General features: G+C 39.7%; 1 long non-coding RNA gene across 1 annotated transcript; it reads right to left on the reverse strand.

The window, feature by feature from the left end:
• Positions 1-2,702: 2,702 nt before the first annotated feature.
• Positions 2,703-5,481, reverse strand: LOC106956713 (uncharacterized). Its single transcript, XR_001426813.1, has 3 exons — positions 4,981-5,481; positions 3,270-3,462; positions 2,703-2,889 (listed from the first exon to the last, which is right to left on the reverse strand). It is a non-coding gene; the product is annotated as an uncharacterized LOC106956713 (long non-coding RNA).
• Positions 5,482-8,730: the final 3,249 nt, after the last annotated feature.

Consider the following 8,730-nt stretch of genomic DNA (forward strand, 5'->3'; position numbering starts at 1 on the left):
TGAATTGGACCAACCAGATGTGGAGGAAGTCCTTTAAATAACCCGATCGTCAATAACTTCCTGAAACCTCTCAGCCAATCAGAGTGCAGCAGCCGCTGCCCTATAGATTCCTGTCCAACGTTTGTTACGGTCAGCCTGTTAATTAACGTCCTGCTGGTGTTCCCAGCATGCAAAGCGGCCCGACCCAGTGGGAGCGGGTCATTAAGGCCTCAGAACCGGACTGTTGGGCCGTCATCCTGTGAGGAAGCTCATCAGCTTATTACCTCGCCGGCTCGATACGGAGGAGAAGTCTGACATTTACTGCAGGAACGCTCATCAGACAGCCTAACGAGAGATTCATCCTCCAACAGAAACAAAGCAGCTCTGGTTACAGCAGCTTCCACTTCATTAAACCACTCAGTACCTCAGAAGAACTCATGTTTAAAGGTCCAACAGGCTTCAGGCTCGGATTTTTATCAGACTCCCTCTCTCCGCTCACAACCAGAACAGATGAGACGGCCCGTCCTCTGAGTTCTGGGTCTGCAGCGTCTCTTCTGGGTGAAACGCTTCCAGAAAAAAACCAAACGTGGATCGACTCTTTCTAACCACCTCTGATCTGGAGGTGGAGCCAGAAACCAGGGTTTGCTCACTAACTCCTCACCAACGTAGCTAAAACACCGAAAACATCCTGAGAAGGTCGTCAGACTTTACATCACAACAACAAAGTGTAGAGTAGTTTGGAAAACAAGAGACTATCAGATCTCAGAGCTAAAACAGTAAAAGCTTCAGGATTTTCAGTAAAAACAGGAGACATAACAGCCTCTGCATCACCTCCAGTCCTGAAGAGCATTTCCCATCAACCTACAGCTTCTGGTTTTAACACCTTGTTTCAAAGCAGCAACAACCTGTAACAAGCTGCTGCCACAAGGTGGCGGTAATGCAACAGAGCAGCTTTAAGGCAGCAGAAGAAGAAGACGAACTTCTGCTGCTGCCAGGAGAAGAAACCGAAGCAGTCACTGACTGACGCAGCCAAAAGAATTAAAATCCCACCATAATCTATTTTTAAAATAATAATAATGACACATTTGATAAAATAAACATGGTGCTGCAGTAGAGACTGGAAATAAATCAACTTCATGGATTAATCAACATTTTTGGACTTTGAATTCAGGTCAGTTCACAGAAGGTTGAAATAAAAGTCAGATTTTGAAACCGTTATCTTTCATTTGTAGCTCCTTTTTAAATAAAACTCAGTTCAAATCAGAAATCAAACTGGTTGGAAATATGTAGTGACTGGAATCCCACAAATTTACAAATGAACCGATTGCACTTCAATTATGTAATTCTACCACCGGTTTAAAAACGAGTCAGACAGAAAACATTGGTGCATCTGAAGCGACGCCCTACAAACGCCCACCAGGTGGGAATTTGATTTGACTGGGACATCAAGGCAAACAAAACAACAGGAAGTCAACAAACCGTAACACATCTGAGAGTAGGAAGAAGAAAATGCTCATTTAGTCCTACTCTGTATGTTAAGGACAATTTATAACTATTTACATGTAAAATGAAACAAATTCTTAGCAACAGAAACTATTGAGAGGAATCATGTCAAAGCATCTAAGGCAGGTGGATCTGGATCCATTTATTCCTCCTGAATCAGAGCCAAACAGACTTTTACATCTGATCCAGTTTCTGACCTCCTGCTGGGCAGCTTCATAAAAAGCAGAGAAGTCCTGACCTCTGACCTGTACATCTGCTGCAGGAGGAGAGGAGAAGCTGGATTTAGCAGCAGCTTGGCTGGAGAGCAGCCAGTCCTGGCAGATGGATCCAGATGAAGCGAGCGCTGCAGATCCTCCATCCACACCGTAATGAAAGCTGGAGCAGCTCCCCGTCACATCCAGTCTGCAGCTCAATAACACCAATAAACCCTCCAGAACTACAATTATGCTCCACAGAGGAAGAACCCAGCTGATGGTGTTGAGTTTTCCTCATCTAAGTGAACATTCAAACGCATCCAGCTCTGGCTGTAGGTATTGATCCAACTCACAGGGATTAATATGAAATAATCACAGCAGGAGGCAGGAAAAACACCAGAGTTCATCACCTCACTGAGGTGAAACCTCTGCTAACCGTTTGGTATTTAAATCACTCCAAGTTCAGCAGAGAAAACATCAGAAACAGCGAGTGGCTGAGACAGGAGTGGATGAAACATCAGGAAAATGTGAGGCAAACACTGCGTGTCTGGAAGAGCTCTGCTGGGCAGAAAGCAAAATTAAACCGTGTTCCTCAACACTGCAGGAATTATTAGCTTAAAATTTAATTGCAAAACTTAGAATTTCAGTTTGTGTCGTTCATATTTATGAATTAGTCCAACTGAGCTTTTAAACCTCAAGTTAGAGTGCTGGTTAGCTGGGTCTCCTTCAGAGCTTCACAAACAGTTTTCTGTTTGTTTCAGAAACGCCAGAATAAAGTCGTAACAATTTAAGAATAAAGTTGTAATGTTGGGAGAATGAAGTAGTAATTTTATGGGAACTGAGACTTGAAAAAGGATTAAAAATTAAAATGAGTAACATTGAGCATCTTGTGAAGTTTTACACCGACATCAGTTTACAAATAATATTTAATCTTTTAATTCATCAGCATCAGAACTTGGAGTCTGAATGAACCACAGGCTGATCGGATCACTGCAGCTTTTATCTCTTTTTCTCATAATCTGTCACTTTTGTTGCAATATTCTGTTTTTATTCTACTAATGTTATGACTTTATTCTCATAATCAAACAGAGGTGAGAGCAGCTGTTGATGTAAATAATCACACTGACTTTTATCCTCCATGTTTCTATGGAGGAACATGGCGGCTGACCGAACCTCACCTGGAGTCAACAGGTTGGAGGGAACCGGGCTGAACCTGCAGCCATCAACCTGTGGACACACACACACACACACACACACACACACACACACACACACACACACACACGCTGCATCAATACATGTTTACTGTCATGCAAAACGATTACAGATGAGGAAAACAAACTGACTGTGTGAGATATCATTAATCTTTAATCACCTCAGTAAAATCATCAAAGCACCAGCAGATCTGAAGGATTTTCTTTAAAGAATCAATGAAACGCTGAATATATTTAATCTTTTAATTCAAATTCCAGTCATATTCCTGAAGCAAACAGTTTTACAAAAGAGCTTTTTTCTTCTGAATCCAAACAGATCAGAACAAGCGTTGAGGTTTAAATGATCATTTCTAAAATGTCACGTTCTGACAGTTCTTACCTGCAGAACTCATCTCAAGGCTCCCTGTCAGCGGAAACAGAGGGAAACAGGTGGAGACGTTTCTCTGAAGTGAAATGCATCAATGATTGTGTTGACAGACGCGCTAAACATAGCCGCACGTCTCAGAGCCGTTCGTTTCCCTCTGCAGGAGGCGCCGTCTGCTCCGCCAGGAGCAGGAAGGACCGACGGCCGACTGAAGAGTCAGAAACTCATCAAACAGAGAGAGGAAGTCAGACTGACAGCGGCTGAGCGCTCATCTACTGGAGGTCTAAACTTACTGAGAGTCACACATTCAACCATCTATTTACCATCATTTAATGAAGGTTTTACTTCATTAAATGATGATAGTCTTCACAATGTTTAAGTTGGAGCCTCTATTCACCACAAATCTGGAGCAAACTTCCAGAAAACTGTAAAACAGCTGAAACACTGAGTTCCTTTAGGCTGAACCCTGCTGGTTACTGAACCACAATAAATGAAACACTGAAGTTTGATGATCTGTTACTGGTTCCTGATGCTTTTATCACTTTTATTTTTGTGTTTTGAAGATGTCAAGCACTTTGATCTGCCTTGCTGCTGAAACGCTCTATACAAATAAACTTTATTGATATTGACTGGTTAAAGTCGGAGCAACGAGGTTTTACTGCAGCTGGTCAAACTCATTCAGACGAGACTCATTAATATTTAACGCAGATCTTTATGTTTACCTTTAGTCCAGGAGTGATGACTGCTTCATTTAGAAACCAGAAACATAAAAAACATTTCTCCTTTCTGACATTTGATGAATGCCTGAACAATGAGAAAGAAGATTTTTAGATTATTTTACTTTCTCCAAAATAAGAAGCTCAAAATCATTATTTGTTAGAGTTGCCTTTGAACATTGTGTGAATCTAAAATGAGTTTTCTGTAATTCTGGCTCAGTGAGAACGGCTCAGGTTTGCAGAAGTCTGGTTTAAAAACACATTTCCAGATGTGAGGTCGGGTTTTGTGACGGCTGCTCCATCACGTTGGAACTGCATGTTCCACCTTCTCCATCTAAAACCCATTTGGACCCAAACTTCTACTTCCTGACTGACGTCTTTATTTGGTGCTTCCACGTTTCTGTCTCACATTCTGTGAAGGCACCGTGATGCTGCCGCAGTTCCTGGTGGATGTTCTCAGACCTGACAGTCATACGACCAAACGGTTCCACTTTGTTTCAGCAAACCAAACGTCTTTCCGTTTTCAGTCACATATTGTGGTTCTAATTTTAAACCCAGTCCTTACTGACGGCCCACCTGCTGTCAATAAATGATAAACATTTCAAAAGCATCAGAGTGTTTGTTAACTCATATGACTATAAAGTCTACATGATGATGGATTCATATGAGGAACAGATGCTGAGTTACCAGTTGCTATGGGGACTGAATCCTTTTTCCTGAACCAAACAGTTGCTGAGTGAAAACTGGAAGTCATGTGGGAAAAAATGTTCTGGATTCTTCTCCTGTAAAGTTTAACATCTGTCAGCAAAGATGGTGATTTTCAATAATACCAACTGTGAGGCAGCGGCCATTTTAAGTATTTAAACCGAAAAACCATTACAGGTTGGTGCTTTTTGAACACAAAACAATAAACATGGTTGAAACAAAAACAGAGGATAATGATTCATATGAACACCACTGGAGATAAAGCCTGGAACACATCTGCACTGAGACCAGCGGACATTGCTCACCTTTTGTTCATGACATCCGCCGCCATCTTGGTCCGTAAAAACTAATTTCTTCTTAGACTGAAAACCAGCCGTGCTCCACATGTATGGGCTCCATTTGACTCCCTGGGGTCTTCATGTCGGTCAGACTTTAGCCTCCAACGCTTTTGTAACCATTTCAGACTGTTTAACAGCTAAACTGAAGTAAACTGGAGCCATTACTGTAGCTGACGTCAGTTCGCCATGATGACTCAGCGAAATAAATGTCCCGGTTGTTTAAACTCGTTTCTTCCGATAAACCGGGACTGTTTCTATTCGCTCGCCATATTTCTCTGTTAATGTAACGTCTCTGCCTTGAACATTTGCTCATTGTTTACTTTATTTTACCGTCGCCATGATGCCGTGTTTAACACGGTTCCGGTGGGCGAGGTCACTTCTTCCGGGTTGGCTATTCCCGCCCTTACGTCGGCGCATGTGCTGTCGCCTAGCAACCGTCACAGCACTAAACTCAAGCTTTTAAAATGAAGCAAGCTAATTTTTTATGTTAATTTATGAATTAGATATATTTTTTTACAAATCCTTTGTGCTTTTGCTCAAAGACTGAAATTGATTCTAAATATAAGTTTTTGAACAACTATTGCTTTGTTATTATTGTTTATTTATAATTATTTACAGAGTTTGTAAGAAAATGTAATACTGCTTCCATGAATCTAATCACGTTAACAACATCTTTAGCATGAGGAATATGTTTCAACCAACATTTGTAGTATTTACTTGTGAATAGTATAAAGCACATAATGCATGACATGTTGCTGTATTCACAACAGAAGTATGAAGCTAATTAGCTTCACTCGTCCATCAGGAGACAAGACTGTTTTTATCCCCAGATTTTAATATACTTATATTTAAACCTGTACCCCTGTCCCAATTGTATCACTGCTAAGAATAAATCTCAATGTATCAACTGATACATCCCTACCTACACGCCAGATCAAATCTGCAAAAATCATCACATTTAAATTGTGATTATGTAAAAAACATGGAAGGAATCAAAGAAAGGTGAAGTCCAGCTTCTGTCAGACGTTTAAAGTATCACTCAGCTAATGGAGCAACGGGTTTGTTCACTGGCTTTGCAAAAATCCATGAAAAGTGTAACGGAAATGTTTTTACAGATTTCTTTTAGCAGATTTTTCAAACATTGTATGATGCATATCCATTAAATGTCTGTCCACATTATTTCTAATCAAGGAATAATTAGGAACAAAGGGAAAACCACATTAGTAGCGCATGATGTGACTTTTAGAAGCAAAGTGATTTGCAGTGGCATCCTCAGTATGTTAATGTCAAAATGTGAGGCATTCCCAAAGGATTTCCACTCCAACAGGAGGAAATGCACAGAATGTCACTAAGTGTACGTCCATGCATTTGCATTTTCACCATTAATTATGTGGAAGACAAAGTCTGGCCTGGATTTCTGTGTTTTCTAACCTTTGTTTCCACACCTGACCCAGAAAATGTCCCCTTTCCAGGCTGTGAACCGATCAGTTCTGGTCCGATGCCACGCCAAGCACCGCAGCTTTTTATGTAAATGCAGGCAGCCTTTTAAAGCCCCTTCATGTTTATGCAGGAAAGTATAAATTATGTATAAATTAAAAACATGATGTGTTAAGTTTAATAAAAATTTATTGGCAAGTGGCGGGTATGAGTGGGATAATACCCTCCAAGTTTGCTCTTATCCTGATTAAAATGGATTCCATGGAGGCGAGAAGCACTCAGTGTGAAACCATCCATTACGCCGGTGGGTTATTATCCTGCGTGTACACACAGGTTCTCGGTGTGTTTTCCATTAACCTCACAATTTATGGGCGCGCTTGTAACCCCGCTAACAGCAGACACAACAGCCGAGCCTGAAGACGTTCAGAGCGATGAGCGAAGATTAGATGGAGTCTTCAGCGGCCTGCTGGGGAATCAGACGGGTCACATTAAAAACCTCGACGGCCATCGACTGACCTGGCGTTCAGCCTGAGCCCCCAGCTCTAATTAAAGATAATTAAAAGTGTCTCCATGGCAACAGTGGAAAAACAAATATAGCATCTGTGGAGGAATGCTGCGCCGAAGAAAGAAGCTTCCAGTTCTGGTAGGAGAAACGATAATCCCATTTAATCCTGAGTTTCAGCATTCAGCCCTCATTTCTAAACGTTTTCAACCTGAGAGGCATTTTAAGGGTTTTTAACCGTATTTCTTATTTTCTGCTGCCTAGCTGACAGCAGCCATCAACACGCCAATCAAGTGTCTGTTCTTTGATTTCGGCTCCATTTACAGGGAAAGATATTTTATTAAATATGAAAACAGAAGCTCCCAGTTACGGTGTCCCTCAGGGCTCAGTTCTAGACCCGTTCTTATGTCTGTGGAAAGATGTTTGCAGTCAAACAGTCAAAAATTAACTATTTTAATTATTTTAGTATAATTCTAGTTATTGAGTCTGTCATAAGAAAAATGGGGGTTAATTTAATTTGTAAATGTCAGTTTAAACCAAAAATATGTAGAATTTAGTTACCAAGCTAAATATTTACCTTGTAAACTGCATTTTTAGGTTACAAACTAACATTTGGCTTCAACCTGGATGTTCATCTAACAAAACAATATTCAGTTTATGACTTAATGCCTTTTAGCTCCAAACTAAATATTAAGTTATCAAGCTAAAATTAGCTCCAAGTTGAATATAAAGTTAAATAATTAGTAATATTTAGTTGGTAGACAAAATCTTTAGCTAGCTCAGAGCTAAATATGTACCAACTAAATGGTGAACAAGCTAAATATTTAGCTCAGACCTAGATAAAGATTTAGTTTGTAAACTAAATCTGTAACTAATATTTAGTTTAAAATTAACTTTTAAAAATAAGTACAACACGATGAAAATATTATTTAGAAAATTAACCCCCAGTTTTTTTACAGACTAAAAAAGTGTATTTTTTACAGTGTAACTTTGAAACCGTCGCCCGTTGGCTCTGTGTTTGCTGCCCTTGTTTCCTCGGTTTAACCTTTCATTTCACTGCTTTGCAGATGACTTGCAGATTTATCTGCCTGTAAAAGCAGGACAGACTAATTTCCTTCTTGCCTTGAGATGATGAACAGCGAACGTCCTTAAACCTTTTAAAACTAATGGAAAACAAACTGAAAGCCATGATATTTACAGCTGGAACGTTTTTCCCTCATTGAGAAACAAGCGGTGAACTCCTGGAAAAGCTACATCAGTAACTTCAACCTTGAATTTCCCTCAGTTTTACTCACTGATACGATTATTTCTACAAAACTCACCATCCTCCTTTTTGAAATGCTAGAAAACAGCAGAGTAGATGCTGCAATGGGTTTTATTGCAAAGAGGATATTTTAAAAATAAAGAGTTTGCAGCTCAGAGATGTCCTTAATTTATATACTGTAACATAAACTAAAATCAGGCAAATGAGGCAGTTTTCTTTCTTTGATCCAGAAGGATTTTACACATTTTTATATTAAAAGAAAGTAATCAGATTTTGAAATTAGTTTAGGTTCAGCTGTGTTCAGAGTTTGGGTCACTTTCTTTCAAAACATTTTCTATTTTTAGCCAAGTTAAATAAATTAGTAAAGGTTGATCTGAATGAGGAAAGTCGACTTTTCAGTAAAAGAGCCTGAATAAACTTGGTCCAGATTATTAGAAAAACTTGATTATAGAAACACAAAACCCTTGTGTTGCACTCTGTGCTAATCAATAAGTTTAATGTGGTTAAAAATAAA

The sequence above is a fragment of the Poecilia latipinna genome, unplaced genomic scaffold (assembly GCF_001443285.1).
Source record: "Poecilia latipinna isolate Pla-1442-1.1 unplaced genomic scaffold, P_latipinna-1.0 Scaffold841, whole genome shotgun sequence".
NCBI lineage: Eukaryota > Metazoa > Chordata > Actinopteri > Cyprinodontiformes > Poeciliidae > Poecilia > Poecilia latipinna.